This window comes from Silene latifolia, chromosome X, assembly GCF_048544455.1.
Source record: "Silene latifolia isolate original U9 population chromosome X, ASM4854445v1, whole genome shotgun sequence".
In the NCBI taxonomy this organism is placed as follows: Eukaryota; Viridiplantae; Streptophyta; class Magnoliopsida; order Caryophyllales; family Caryophyllaceae; genus Silene; species Silene latifolia.
In genome coordinates, this window is record NC_133537.1 from 217,833,707 (window position 1) to 217,850,671 (window position 16,965).

The 16,965-nt window shown below is 40.8% G+C and overlaps 1 non-coding gene across 1 annotated transcript; it reads left to right on the forward strand.

The window, feature by feature from the left end:
- Window positions 1-15,839: 15,839 nt before the first annotated feature.
- Window positions 15,840-15,948, forward strand: LOC141625474 (small nucleolar RNA R71). Its single transcript, XR_012535253.1, has one exon. It is a non-coding gene; the product is annotated as a small nucleolar RNA R71 (small nucleolar RNA).
- The last annotated feature ends 1,017 nt before the right edge of the window (window positions 15,949-16,965 follow it).

Sequence of the window (16,965 nt, forward strand, 5' to 3'; positions counted from 1 at the left end):
TATTTTTGTAATCATTATTGTAAGATTTATGTCGAAAATATGCTTAAAACCGATTTGTAAACCCTTGTTTTAAACCCTTTTTATGGATTATCAGAAGACAACCGTCGAGAAACGATGCAGCAACTGCTGCGCCTCTTCAAAGGGACGCGGTACCTGCTGCGCTTCTTCGTGAGGCTGCCGCAGTTCCTGCTTCCTTTCTTCTTCCTTCGTCTTTTGTTCGTCCTTTTGTTTTTCACTTTGTTTTTCACTTTGTTTTCAATTGTTCATTGTTTCATTAACACGACAATTTAAGCATGATAATTTTAACCTGTAATTCATAATTCCTTAATAATTAATTCATCATTAAAATTCCCGATTTAAATCCCTTATAATCCATATTTGCGGGTTTTCGTCATTAAAATCAATTCGGATTTTAGAGATTCGATTTACCCATATTGAATCTCTGGAATTCATCTTTGATGAATTTGTATCTGTTATTCATCCGTCACCATCATTAATTCGTCATTAATAATCTGTTTAATATAATTAATTTGTTTAGTTTGTTAATTGTAATTAATAATCCTATAAATCTTGTAAATATTCGTTCTAATTAGTTTCATTCATGTTTTATCGTTTTTATGACCTCATTCACATGTAAATAACATGTTAATCACTTTCATCCGAGTCAATAATTCATAATCAATCATTAAATTCACCAATTAACATTAACGAGTTGCGGTTCCGGCTTCACAGCCAGAACTCAACCCAGGAACAGACGCAGCGACTGCTGCGCCTCTTCCAAGGGACGTAGCTCTGCTGCGCATGTTCCCGGTTGATTTTTGTCCCTGAACTCCCGTTTCTGCTTTGACCTAGTTATTAGTTTACGTATTAATTAACTATTATTCGTATTATCACCCCTAATTTCTATTCGTTAATTCGTTAATTCTTTCTTTTCTAAAACATCCATTTTAAATGTATTTTTGACATGAATCATTAAATTCGATGTAATTATTGTAATTTTCCTTTATCGTATTTTTATTGTATTTCTTCTATTGTATCGTTTGTATGCCTTCATATGTAATCAACCTAAATTCCTATCTCGACATCATTGTATGCTAATTTATGTGTTAACCGACTTAGTATTAATTCTCACATGCTAGGATTAAAACGTTGGATGTTGCATTGCATGCATATAACCGACAACACATCAAATATAGATAATTTCCCTAATCATTAGTAGAGGCCGCTATCGAGGCGGGCGGGATTAGGTGTTCGATCAAAAGAGCTTCCTAATACGTACCCTCACCCCTTACTCCAGATCTCTGTGAACACCCGTGTTCATTGGCATCCACGAGAGTCATTATAGACATAGAATGCTAAGGGTAACGAGTGCTTAGTGTTCATGTCAAAACTTTGTGTCTTGAAATGACACGAGGTATTCGAACGGTTTCCAATTTTCCACAATAAATTGGTGGTGACTCCACAAATGCAAATAAACCAAAGAGTGAAAAGCTTGCTTCGCTTTTCGCCCCCGTGGGACCGCGTCCACAGTTTGGCGACTCCGCTGTAGCCAAAAAGGGTGAAAGTTGAACAAGGTTAGGGAATAGTTTGTACAAGACAATTGTCGGTTTTCATAAGTCGGTCTTCCTATATCGTTTCATTCGGCCTTCCTAGGCCCAACCCAACCCAACCCATTCGACCAATCGTCCCGTCTAAACGGTCCTAATTCTTATTTGGGCCTAAGGATGGATAGCGATTGACGTCATCCATACCATGGTACTTACTCTTGTTTGTATCAAGGACTTTCACTACTTGAGGAAATGGACTAGGAATCGGCCTTACTCTTGTTTGGTACGAGCCTCTCCACAGACCTCAGGTTTGATTGTTCGGTATGGCAACCCACCCTTTAAACCAAAACCCTTCTAAATGCACTCAGCATCCCGTTATAATGCTTGTATAATTTTTGTACCATATATGATCACCATTTCTAAACAAAACCATGACTGTTTTTTTGTAAAATCAAAATCCTTTTTTAAATGTAAAAATTTCGAAACTTAGGCCTAACATTAGCGCAAAACCACTCGAAACTCTGTCCAATTGTCGAGTCAAAATTCGGGCCTTAAAACCCATTTCAAAACCTCACTTCGAGTTCACTCCTACAACTACACTAAAATTGACTAGGACCAACATTTTCAAACTTCGTCATTTCCTCAAAACTAACTTGACATAAGTGGCACACTCCCACTTCACAAGACAAAACATTTCTTTTCAAGTAAGTGTGCTAGAATGGTCGATCGTGTTTTGATTCGTCGTCGGTCTCTTATCCAGTTTTCAAGATGCCTGAAACAAGCGACGTGAACTTCAACCAAGTCCAGAATGGTAATGATCAAATCCTAGCTGCGCTAGCTCATCTCCAAGTCACTCAAGACCAAGTGTACGATCGCCTTGACACAATCGAGGGCCGAATATATGCCGTGGAAACGAGGATGCCTCCTCGAGAAAGTGAAGTGTCTGATAAATTTGTGAATAACTTCGGGGACGAAAACCCTCCCATAGGTATGACTACAGCTGAGAAACGACTCCAATACTTGGAAGAACAATTGATGTATATCTCTAAAGGGATGACATTTGTAGGGAAAATAATCGCAAATATGAAGCCGTGAGTTCCAAGTTGCCAACAAACTTCAACATGACAGATATCCCTAAATTCAAGGGGCATGAAAACTCTTTGAACCATATCCGTGCTTTCAAGTATTACATGTCTATCAAAGGCATTTAACCCGAGATGTTCTTAAGGATCTTTCCTTCATCTCTTGACACCATCCCAAAACAATGGTTCTATTCTCTAGAACATAAGAAGATCGCTACCTGGGATGATGCCCCAATTGAGTTCGCCAAACAATACGCGGATAATGCTGAAATCCAAGTCAACATGTGCACTTTAGAGGTTCTTACCCAAAATGACAAAGAAGGTTTCACTGACTTCCTAAGTAGGTGGAGGAAGACTAGTACTCAACTTGTTGAACATCCAGACGAAGCTACCCTCGTGGAGAAATTCGTGGACAACCTAAAGCCCATCTATGCAAATAATCTGAGGTATCAAAACATTAAGACCTTCAAAGACTTAACCGTACTAGGGACAAGGATCGAAGATGACATCCGTAAAGGACTCTTGTCCAAAACGGTAGGTCGTGGATATCAAGGCTCCACAAGTCGTTCTTACGGCTCTACTAGCAAAACCGATGAAGTTAACCTTCTCGACCCATCTAAGAAGAGTACCCCACCAAAGAAATTCACAAATCTAGGGGACACGTATTCCAACGCTCTAAAAAGGTTGATGAAACTGGGTAAACTTCAACCCATAGGCCCTACACTCGAACCAGAAACGAAATCCAAGTTCTGGAATGAGAATTCGTACTGCGAATACCATAGAGGCAAGGGACATGATACAGAAAAATGCTACAAACTGAAAAATGTACTCCAAGATATGATTGAAGATGGTCGCCTACAAATACCGCCTAGAGGTAAGCCCAACAACACTCAGAATCCTCTTGGAGTTCTGATGATTACAAGTGATGAATCTACCTTAGATTGCTCACATTCTCCCCAAAAGAAGAGGTGATCAATGGGATATGGACAGATAGCGAGGAAGATGTCTCCCTCCAAGATCTTCCCTTGATCAAGAGCGCCGAAAGCATCATAGATGAGATCATTACCACACTGGGCACAAAAACTAACACCAATCAGCAGAAAGGATGGAGAAAATCGATCAAGTGGACAAACAATCAAGGAAGACTCTTCAAGCTCACCACTGGAGAAGGAGAGATGTTCAAAGGAGAACCAGAAGACGATGAATTCGAGTCAGAGTCAGAGTCGGAGTCTAGAGAAGCTCCTAGAGAGTCTCCTCCTGTCGTCATTCCCACTCCCCTTGTTTCTCCTAGCTTAGTGTCAATTAGTAACAGTAGTTCGGGAAATGTCCCAACGGCTGTCCCTTTACCGCCACTGACTACAGATCAGATGGCTTCTTTGTTTCAACTTTTCTCAAATTTTAATATGAATAAATCAGGTTGTGCTTACTTCGTGTTATCTTGAATGCAATTCTGTTTACGATGATAATGAGGATGACCCAGACCCAGACTCAATCGAAATACCTCCCTACAAAGTCAAAGAAATACTACAAGAGGGGGAAGGGGGACCAGTGATAGAAAATACTAAACCCATCAACGTAGGAACTGAACTAGAACCCCAAGAACTTAGGATATGGACGACCTTGAGCCTTACCGAGAGGGCCAATTTCATAGACCTCCTGCACGAGTTCAAAGACGTTTTTGCTTGGTCCTACAAAGACATGCCAGGGCTCGACAGGAACATCGCAGAGCATAGAATCCCAATCAAACCAGGTTTCAAACTCGTGAAACAGAAGCTTCGTCGAATGAGGACAGAATGGGCTCTCAAGATCAAAGAAGAAGTCGATAAACAATTCAAAGCCGGGTTCATCAATGTTTCCGAGTACTCAGACTTGGTAGCTAACATAGTACCCGTACCCAAAAAGGATGGGAGAATCCGTGTTTGTGTTGACTTTAGAGACTTAAACAAACAAAGTCCTAAGGATGACTTTCCTCTACCACATATCGACATATTGGTGGATAATACAGCAGATCACACGTTACTATCCTTCATGGATGGATACGCAGGGTATAACCAGATCAAGATTGCCATTGAGGATATGAATAAGACCGCCTTCGTCACTCAATGGGGAACCTATTGCTACACGGTTATGCCGTTTGGGTTAATTAACGTCGGAGCTACATACCAACGCACCGCAACTTCGCTCTTACATGACAAGATGCATAAAGAAGTTGAGGTATACGTAGATGACATGATTGTCAAGTCCAAGGAAAGAGAGGGGCACATCGCGAAGCTTTGTAAGTTCTTCTCAAGGCTATAGAAGTACAATATGAGGCTCAATCCTCAAAAATGTGCATTCAGAGTAACATCTGGCAAACTCCTGGGATAAGTCGTTAGCCAACGAGGAATAGAAATAGACCCTTCTAAGATCAAAGCTCTAATCGAAATGCCGCAACCTCAAACGGAGAAAGAAGTTAGAGGATTCTTAGGCAAGGTGCAATACATAAGTCGATTCATATCAAAACTCACCATGATCTGCGAACCTATCTTCAAGCAGTTAAAGAAAACATATCACACCATGTGGGATGATGACTGTTAGAAGGCTTTCGACCGAATCAAGGAAATACTAGCCAAACCACCAGTGCTCATACCACCTCAACGAGATCAACCTCTTGGTTTATATCTCATGGTAACTGAAACGGCCATGGGCGCCATGCTAGCTCAAACCGTAGTAAAAGAATAAAGAGCTATCTACTACCTTAGTAAGAAGTTCTTGCAGTACGAGTGCAAATACACACCACTCGAGAAGACATGCCTCGCTCTTGTGTGGGCAACGAAGAAGCTACGCCATTTCATGCTTAGCTACTCCGTCAAAATATACTCCAAAATGAATCCTGTCAAATACCTCTTCGAGAAACCCGTTCTCAATGGACGTTTAGCAAGATGGACTTTGATGCTCTCAGATTCGATCTCAAGTATGTACCTTTGAAAGTTATAAAGGGGTGCGTCGTTGCCGAATTCTTCGCAGAAAATCCCATTAATGATACACAAACGATAGACACCTGGTCGTTTCCGGATGAGGATATTGATACCGTCGTTTTGTATCAAAATTAAATTTATAAATCCGAACTAAAACTATAGCTAGTGATAGTAAGGGTCGAACCACAGAGAGACAAGATCAATTCTATTTGCTATTTTTAATCTATTGAAGTAACAATTAAATGGGGGTTTTGAATTTGTTTGATTCTAGAGGCTAATTGGCAAAATAAGAAATTTCTCAAATAAGATAAAAGGGAGATCAGGAACTTTGGTTCACCATGGCTAAGGTCAAGTCAAAAAGGTAGCAGAGGTCCTATAATACGGTCTCAGGAAATATGAGCAAGCCTTTCGATCAATGCTCAAATTTAACCTTACGGTCTTCTAATTCCCTAGAATTTCTCAAAGGTTTCGCTCAAAGGAAATTCCAAAACTAATGAAAACCTAACCTACTAATATTTCAATCTAGCAAGACGGGTTTATCAAAAGGAAATAAGATCGATACGGAAGAAATCATACTAATAAAATCGACCCTAATTTATGCCATGGCTCACCTAGTTCCCAATCAAGATAATTAGCTATGCATGATTAAGACTATAACAATTGCAAAATTAAAGACATAGAATGAAATTGACATGATTGAATTGAAATTAAAATAGAGGATTAAAACTGAATTACTTGAATATAAATTGGTAACAACAAGAATTAAAAGACGAGAATAAAAGAAGATTGAAATTAAATTAAAGCTTACTAAGGAAATTGATGAACAACAATTAATTCGAATCCATGTCTCCACTTCGTGTCTCCAAAACTAGATCTAAAACTTCAGTTGCTGGATAATAAAAAGCATAACCTAAATTATTGCTGCCTTCTACTGATAAACGTTCTCCCCAAAAGTTAATTACAAGTGGGCTTTCAAAAGACTAAAGCATAAAATAAACCACAGCTTCGCGGCCTGGTCGATCGACCAAGTGGCACGGTCGATCGACCAGCAAGATAAAGACGCACCACTTCTTTCCCCACTCAACTCCACCCCGATAGGTCAGGTATCGGTCGATAGACCGGATATCTTCAGAGAACTCTCAACTTCCAGCACGCATCCCAAGGTGACAAGTCCGAACTCCCATCTTCCAAGTTTCCATAAAGTTGCCTCCGGAGGACGATTTAAGCTTGATTTAGCTCACTTCCACTCATTCCTACAATAAATCATAGAAATTTCAAAGTAAACCGTTTCTGGAGAAATAGTAGCTTTAAGCTAACAAATACGCATAGAAATACGTGCCAAAACTGCAAATAAAGTGTATAGAATATGCACGTATCAAATCTCCCCAAACCAAACCTTGCTTGTCCTCAAGCAAGCACTATGACCTGACTAAAAACCTCTAATGGAACGGATTTCATGCTCAGAGCTAATACAAACCATCATACCCAACCAATTTAATGCAGCTATTAACATCCAAGTATTTTGTCAAATGCAAACGAGTTGAACATGTTAAAGAATTTGCTAAACCTTCGACCTTGCAAGACTCGTATATATCGGACTCTCACGGGTCGCTCATTCACTCAATTTAAGAATAGGGTGAGATATATTATGCAAGACAGAAGAATGATAAAATCATGACTCTCACCTATCTACGACCCATAAGAACATACCTGCAGTATAACATGAATAAAGTCTCTACAACCGTACATATGCATTCCCCCACTGTAATGACCATGACACATGCCGAGGCGATTTGGGATTGTGAGGCTAGAGGTAAAAAGAGGCTAAAATGAATTTGGGAAAGAGGGGTTAGGCCGAGCTAATAACCACTAAACCAAATTATAAGCAATCCACTTCTTACTTCCACCTACCAAAAATAACACCAATGCTCAAATATCATAAGCATAGAACTCACAATTCTCCAATAAAATAACATCGTAGACTCCCCAAAAGGATTCAAATATAATATGGGAGTAATAATCGCCAGTTATTAAAAGATTTTTTTTTAAACATGCGATTTTCAAAAACTGTAGCACATGGTCGATCGACCCTTGAGACCGGTCGGTCGACCAATTGTTCTCCAAAACACAGCCCTTGTTTCCTTTTTTTTTTCTTTAGTCTTTTTTTTTTTTTTTTTTTTTTTTTTGCTAAGTTTTTTTTTTTCCTTTTTCTATTCTTTTTCATTTTTCTTTTCTTTCCGTCCCACCATTTCACCTCCAACTTCTCATGAAGAACAAAATAACCAAAAGACATTCAAGAATTCCCAAAACGCTAACATTACTAGCTCGGATAAGGTAGGCTAAATATAGTATGTAGCTAAATGGGACAAAATAAGCTATTTGGCTATGTGAGGTCTATGGGTAAAATGAGAAAGGGGAACCTCTACCACATGTGTCAAGAAACCACGGACCCGAATGCATATAGGTATCAAGTAGACTAGACTCATGCTTATGCAAATTGATGTGACATGCCTTATAAGGAGAAACTACTCTCATTCCTACATGAAATCGGTCATGAATGTCACCGATTTATTAAGCTCTATCCTTAGAAATTTAAGTAGCTTGCCAATATTGAGTCAAGTCTATTCGTTTAGCAAAATTCCAACAAAAACTCGTAGACTATGCAAGTGACATACTTGGAAATGTTTAAAGTGCAAGGAAAGGGCAATGAGACAATATGTAATGCAAACTCATCATTGAAATCCTTCCGTTCCGACTCGACCTATATGCTAAAATAAACGTGCATTTTTTTTTGAATTTTTGTGGTTTTTCATTTTTTTTTTTTGAATTGAAAACAAATGCAAGCTGAAATGCAATAAACGTGTGACGGAAATGCAATAAAAAACAAATGCAAATGCAATAGACATATGCATATACCCTCCCCAAACCAAAACGCACAATGCCCTCATTGTGCTCAGCAACAAATCACCAGCATCAACAACAATAATGGGAAGAATATAAGCAACAACAAAATAAAAGGAAACTAACAAAAAGGGATCGGAAACTCACAAAAGAAGACCTCTCCAAACCAGCCAAAAATGGGGGAGGTCAGAATGCGTCTAATCCCCACCGTCATACTCTGGATCGCTATCCTCCTCCTCCTCGGATCCCGAATCGTCCTCCTCTTCCGCCTCAGCAGCAGCAGCAGTAGTAGTCGTGGGAGTGGAAGTCGTAGCAGGCGGAGGATATCCGCCCACCGAGGGAACAAAGAAGGACGGGTGAGTCCAGAGACCTCGTGGGAGCATCCCTGTCCGAGCTTACTCCTCGTAAACTGGGTACATGGCCAGAGCCATGTCTATCCTGTGCTGATCAAAACTTCTGCACAAGTCACCCAACACACGTGAAACCGCCCTTTGGTCCATGACCGCAGGGATAACAATAGGTTTAGGGGGACGAAAAGTAGCCGGGAAAACCGTTGGAGCAGGAGTGGAGGAGGAGGGGGGCTGTGAAGAGGAGGCACGAGCTCGCCTTGAGGTACTAGCAGTAATGGCGCCCGCCCTAATAGGGAGCCTATAGCTAGGCAAGGGCGGGCGAGTCGCCCCCAAAACAGTGGTAAGGGGCAACATGGGAGGGAGGCCAACGATAGGGATGGGGTCGCAAATGGAAGAATCAATCTTCCACCGACCCCGTGTATCAACCCACTTCACAGACTTGACATAGTCAAGGTCCATGAAGCGTGCCTGAGGGTCGAGAGGAGCCTCCTCTCGAGGGAAAACAAGAACCAAGCGGTTGGCTTTGCGAGTCACCAACCCACCACAAACAATAGTGGTCAAAGTGGTACCCTCACTTATAGTGTTAAAGTGAGAGGCAGTCAAATAAGCTATGTTATAAATACGGGCTACCCGACTCTCAATGTTCAGGTAGCCAGCCAAGATAGACAATTCAATGGTATTAACATTATTTGACTCTTTGCGGCCGAAAATGGTATTACCCATCAGCCGGAAGAAATAACGAAAAGGGGGTAAGTGGATGAAAGTGCCCGTCCTCTTAGGAGCGTTCAGGTCAGAGATACACGACCACATTACCCTGTGCACATCAGAAGGTTCCGAGGTGTTACCCTCGAAACAAAGACCCAAATAACCGGCAAATTCAGCCAATGTCAAGGAGTAGGTGACATTAAACAACCGGAAAGAAATGCAAGAGCTACTCCTATTAGCTTCAAAAGAAGCCTGGTCAAAAGCAAAAGACGAGAAAAACTCAACGGTTAGAGTGTAGTAGGTGAACTCAGCCATGTCCACCAGTCCCGACATCCCTGTCCCATTTAGCAGGGACACAACAGATTCAAGACACCCTAGTTTCTCTAAAGTTGGCTTATGAATAAAACGGGTTGCCTGAACTTTTATTTTTTCGACCAAGGTAATAAATTTGGCTCTTTGAGTAGAGGTAGAGAAAGTCACATGCGGATAGTCAGGTAGACTATCCGTAGTTGCCTCGATCATTAACGGCGGACCCCGCGGCTGTTTAGCTGCTCTTTGACTAGACTGCCCACTGAAGATCGTCTGCTTCCCTTTTGTCATTGTTGCTTCCTACAAAATTAACAAATCAACAACTAGCTTCCCATAATTTGAACAATGAAAATTTATAAACCCTAAACAAAATCTGAAATCAAACACGAAATTAGGGTTTCGAAAATTTGGGGAAAACGGAATTAAGCTTCTCCTAGCTGCTAAGATGGCTTGAAAATCAAAGGAATAGGATAGCAAAGGCAATTAAAGCACAAATTCGAAAAGAAATTAGCCCTAAATCGATTTTCCTCTAATCGATTTTTTTTTCGATACAAGGTGACATTGCTCGAAATTTGGGCCTAGAAATTCAGCGAGAATCGAATTTAAAGGATGAAAAGAGGATTAGAGACATACCTTTGATGAGAACTTGGAGATTTGAGCAAGAAAAATCGAGATTAAAGGGGGATTGGAATCGCAAAATCGCAAAAGGGGAAGAACTTAGGGTTTTTCTTATTTTTTGTTCAAAAGAGTATGAATGAAAGAATGAAGTAGGAATTAGACTTCCCTATTAACTTGCCCTCTGTTGTCACGTGGTGGTCGATCGACTATCTTACCCAGTCGGTCGACCAATCTTACCTTTTAACAGCTTCTGACTTCTCCTCTTCAGTCTATCAACTGATGCACTTGGTCGATCGACTGCATGTGCTGGCAATTAATCTCAAATACGTCAAAAATTTATTTTTCCACTTCAATTTCCCGTCTTTCTCTCATCGACATCCAGTAGATCATCCTACGCACTTTGCATAAAATAATTACCTACAAACATTCTCAAAGGCGCACGTCTTTCCACAAAAGTAATTGCTAATTAAAATGAAATAATCTAAAGCTCCTAATGCAAAAAAATGAAATAAAACTGTAAAGTTCCTAATTACAAAAAATTACAAGCCGGGTTGCCTCCCGGTTAGCGCTGGTTTAAGAGGTCCCGCACGACCTTCTTACCTCAATTTGCAGCTTCTAAAATTGGGTCAAAGTATAGTACTTCGACCTGCCCAACAAATTCGTCTGCACCGTGATAGTGTTTCACGTATTGACCATTCACTTTGAATCGGTCTCCAGATGAGGTCTCCAATTCAACTGATCCGAATTTTGTAACTGCTGTGACCGTATAAGGGCCAGTCCACCTGGATTTCAGCTTACCAGGAAATAAACAGATACGCGCATTAAAAAGAAGTACCTTATCGCCAATATGGAACTCGCGCTTAATGATTCTCTTGTCATGCCAGCGCTTCGTTTTCTCTTTGTAGATCCTAGCATTATCATAGGCCAGCAGCCTAAATTCCTCCAGCACATTTAGCTATGTCATATGTTTCTCACGAGAGAGGTTAGGATCCAAATTCAAATCACAAATAGCCCACCAAGACTTACGCTCCAACTCAACAGGTAAATGACATGTCTTACCATAAATCAATCGGAATGGTGACATCCCAATTGGCATTTTAAACGCAGTCCTATAAGCCCACAAGACATCATCTAACTTAAGACTCCAATCTTTCCGTGATTTAGAAACAACTTTAGCTAACATTTCTTTTAATTCTCTATTAGAAATCTCGACTTGACCACTAGTTTGGGGATGATACCCCAAACCTCTACGATGTTGGACACCGAATTTAGTCAACATAGCACAAATTTGTTTTTCTTTAAAATGCATACCTCCGTCGCTAATGACAACCCTAGGGACACCAAAACGAGGAAATATTATCTTTTTAAACATCTTAATCACGGCTTTTGCATTGCAATGAGGGGTAGCAACAACTTCTACCCATTTGGACACATAATCTACAGCTACGAGGATATATTTATTACCTTGACTGCTCGGAAAGGGTCCATGATAATTAATGCCCCAGACATCAAAAATCTCAACCTCTAGAATGCCTACCTATGGCATCTCATGTCTTTTTGAAATATTCCCCGATCTTTGACAAGCATCGCACTCAGCAACAAAATTGCGACTATCTGCATGCAAAGTTGGCCAATAGAAACCAGATTGGAGTACCTTAGCCATAGTCCGGGACGGACCATGGTAACCACCATAGGCAGAAGAGTGGCAAGCTTCTAGGATATCCTTCACCTCCCATTGAGGCACACATCTCCGAATAAGACCGTCTGCGCATTCCTTGAAAACATAAGGATCATCCCAAAAGTATTGTCTAGCATCATAAGCGAACCGCTTCTTCTACTGCCATGAAAGCTCGGGTAGTATCTTACCTGTCACAGCAAAATTAGCAAAATCAGCAAACCACGGAGGTGGATAAGACCCCGAATTAGTAATAGCTAACAGACTCTCATCAGGAAAAGAATCATTAATGGGTAACGAATCCTCCCTTTCTGTCAGCTGCAGACGAGATAAATGGTCAGCCACCACATTCTCTGCATCTTTCTTATCTTTGATCTCCAAATGAAACTCCTCCAAAAGGAGTATCCACCTCAAAAGCCTCGGCTTCGCATCTTTCTTAAGAAAGAGAGTCTTCAGCGCTGCATGATCAGTATAAACAATAACCTTAGAACCTAACAAATAAGACCAAAATTTATCTAAGGCTAAAACTACAGCTAGAAACTCCTTCTCAATGGTGTAATAATTGACTTGAGCCTCATCCAGAGTTCGGCTTGCATAATATATGGCATTCAAAACTTTATTTTTCCGCTGTCCTAAAACTGCACCAATCGCATAATCGCTGGCATCACACATAATCTCGAATGGGAGGTCCCAATCAGGCGGCTGAATGATTGACGCAGAAACTAGAGCCTCCTTTAACCTGTTAAAAGCTAAAAGGCACTCATCAGTAAACTCAAAGACAGCATCCTTAAGGAGCAATTGTGTAAGTGGTTTAGCAATTTTTAAAAAATCCTTAATGAAACGCCGATAAAAACCAGCGTGACCAACGAAACTCCTCACTCCTTTAACATTCAGGGGAGGAGGCAATTGCTCAATCACCTGCACTTTTGCCTTATCAACATGTATACCCTTATCAGAAATCAGATGCCCTAACACAACTCCCTCATTGACCATGAACTGACATTTTTCCCAGTTTAAAACAAGATTAACATCAATACAATGCTGCATGACTTTATCAAGATTAGCTAAACAACGATCAAAGTCATTACCATAAACTGAGAAATCATCCATAAATACCTCCATAATGTTCAGAAAAAATCCCCATCATGCACCTCTGAAAGGTAGCTGGGCGTTACACAATCCGAAAGGCATTCTGCGGTATGCAAAAACACCCTGTGGACAGGTAAAAGTGGTCTTACTCTGATCATCCGGATGAATGGGGATCTGAAAGAACCCTGAATATCCATCAAGAAAACAGAAAAATTTGTTAGAAGCAAGTTTTTTAGTCATTTGGTCAACAAAAGGGAGGGGGAAATGGTCTTTCTTGGTGGCAGCATTTAACTGTCTGTAGTCAATGCACATCCGCCAACCTGTTACAACTCGAGTTGGTATTAATTCATTTTTCTCATTTTGCACCACAGTGGTCCCTCCTTTCTTCGGGACTACCTGAACTGGGCTAACCCACTTGGAGTTGCCAACTGTATAAATAATACCTGCATCGAGTAGTTTCATCACCTCGGCCAGAACAACTTCTTGCATCTTCGGGTTCAGCTTTCGCGGACCCTGTCTGTAAGGTTTGTGACCTTCCTCCAGCTCTATCCTGTGCATACAAATATCAGGGCTGATGCCCTTAATATCATCTAAAGAATAACCTAAAGCTTTCCTGTTTTTCTTAAGCACACACATCAAAGCAGAAAGCTGGTCATCATTAAGCTTCGCACTAACAATAGCTGGGTACTGCTCCGTATCATCTAGAAAAACATACTTAAGATTCGGAGGAAGTGGCTTATGCTCTGGCACCTTTACCTCAACAACATAGGCAGAATCAGCTTCAATGGTATAGCAAGTGTTTACCAAATTTTCGTTGGCCAGGCTTATGAGCATCTCATCTTCTTCCTCTGTGAGCTCGTAGCTTTCCATTGAGGCTACAAAAACATCTAGCTCCTCAGCATTCTCCGCTGGATTATCTGCACAATCATCTAAACGGGTTAGATCAGCTAAGGGATCCTTGGCTAAGGATTCCCTCCGATTCACCAATGTACTGTCAAACAATATCAATGAAATAACACATATCATCATCAGCAGGTTCAGTCGCAGTGCGAGCAAACCTGAACTCAATTGTGTCATCCCCTACCTCCAAGGTCAAGACTCCACGTTTGACATCTATCACGGCCCCAGCCGTATGTAAAAATGGTCTACCTAAGATAATAGGTATCTGACTATCCTCAGCAATGTCTAAAACGACGAAATCGACAGGAATAAAGAACTTACCCACTCGAACGGGTACATCTTCTAAAATTCCTAAGGGTCTCGAATCGATCTATCTCATCGCCATCGAAGGGTCATATTGGTCACCTTAAGGTTACCAATATTTAGCTTTTCGCAAACAGAATATGGCATGACACTGACACTGGCCCCTAGATTACAAAGGGCCTTCCCAATTTTGTGGTTACCTATAGTACAAGGAATTGAAAAGCTACCCGGGTCCTTTAATTTAGGTGGTATGTTTATTTGCGAAAGAGCATTACATTCTTCCACAAAAGCAACAACACCATCATCATGAAAATTTCTCTTACGATTCAAAATGTCTTTCATAAATTTAGCGTAAGAGGGTACCTGGGTAATTAGATCAGTGAATGGAATGGTTACCTCAAGATTCTTGACCATCTCCAAAAACTTACCAAACTTGCGCTCCAGCTTGGTATTCTTTAAACGCTCCGGATATGGGACTGCAACACTGGCCGTAGGATCATCAATTTTCGTCTTCCGAATGTTTAAAATCTCTGACAAATCATCACTGGCTGAGGTATGTTGCAATTCAATTGATGAATTTTCGTTCAGCGCTGGAGATCCAGTCGATCAACCATTGGGCTCGGTCGATCGACCACATACACTGGGTTCGAACAGTTTCTGGTCAGAAGCTTTTTCGTCAGGAACTTTGGTCGATCGACTGATGTTGTTGGTCGATCGACCGCTGGTATTGGGTTCAATTAGTTTCTGGTCAGAAAATTTTTCATCAGAGATTCTGGTCGATCGACTGATGTTGTTGGTCGATCGACCGGCCAATGCTGCGATAGAGCTCGTTTCGCACTGCATTTAAATCTGACTTTATATCATTTTCCGAGCTTTTTCTTAGCTTATCAGGACCATCATATGAGAGACCACTGCGGAGGTAAATTGCATTAAGTGTCTCGATAGGAACCTCACGTTTGCTTGAAGAATTGGCGACTTGGTTAGCCGCTAAAATCTCTAACTGCTTTGCAAAATTCCTTGCAGATTCAATCCCAGCTTCTTCTATTTTCGTGACTTGAACCAAAAGAGCTCGGATTATTTCTCTCAATTCCGCGGTCTCATCTGAGTTATGAACAGGAATTTCAATTTTCTTTTCGAAAGCTTTAGAAGTCTCAAGCTTTTCGAGCCGAGCGGTAATAGAAGCTATGAGTGTCGCAACGGCACTCATTTCGTCATTTGGCTTTCGCAAGTTTCCACGCGAACTCCCAAACTCAGCTCTATGGACTTCCATCTCCTCAATAGTATTCCAACCTTTATTCTGACCAGTGTTATTTGGGAACCTACCATTCGCAGCTGCATCCAGGATAACCTTGTAGTCATCATATAAGGAATTGTAGAATAGGTTGCAGAGGTACCACTGCTGGAAACCATGGTGAGGAATAGACCGAACCAATCTCTTGAAACGTCCCCATGCTTCACAAAATTCCTCATCAGGTCCTTGTTGGAAATTTGTAATTTGGCTCCTCAAGGCATCGGTCTTTGCTAGTGGGAAGTATTTTTTGTAAAAAGCTAATGCTAGAGATGTCCAATCTGTGACTCGAGCTTCTACCCTATCAAGGTAGCGGTACCAATCTCGCGTAGAATCCTTCAAGGAGTATAAGAACATCATCCCCTTTACTTCATCTTGGGTCACCCCAGCCGGTATAGGTATGGAACAACAGTAGTCTGTGAAAATTTCCATATGCTTCAAAGGATCCTCGTCCGATAATCCAGCAAACTGGTTTCGCTCCACCAAATTGATATAGGAGGAACGGAGTTCGAAATGACCATGAGTAGGGGTGGGTAAATCGTATCCTTTTGGAACATGCTGCACTTGTGGCTGAAGATTATCATATATTGTAGTCATGATCGCAAAACTGAGAGTACTCAAGCCTTCCTCTCAAAAATCTGTCCTCTCACGGCAAAAGCAAAACTAGAAGCAAGAGTAAGCAACGGCCTCAAGGAACCAAAGTTCCTTGAGACAAGAAAAATAAACTAAAAATAAAGCAAACAGAATTACACCGTCTCCCCGGCAACGACGCCAAAATTTGATACCGTCGTTTTGTATCAAAATTAAATTTATAAATCCGAACTAAAACTATAGCTAGTGATAGTAAGGGTCGAACCACAGAGAGACAAGATCAATTCTATTTGCTATTTTTAATCTATTGAAGTAACAATTAAATGGGGGTTTTTAATTTGTTTGATTCTAGAGGCTAATTGGCAAAATAAGAAATTTCTCAAATAAGATAAAAGGGAGATCAGGAACTTTGGTTTACCATGGCTAAGGTCAGGTCAAAAAGGTAGCAGAGGTCCTATAATACGGTCTCAGGAAATATGATCAAGCCTTTCGATCAATGCTCAAATTTAACCTTACGGTCTTCTAATTCCCTAGAATTTCTCAAAGCTTTCGCTCAAAGGAAATTCCAAAACTAATGAAAACCTAACCTACTAATCTTTCAATCTAGCAAGACGGGTTTATCAAAAGGAAATAAGATCGATACGGAAGAA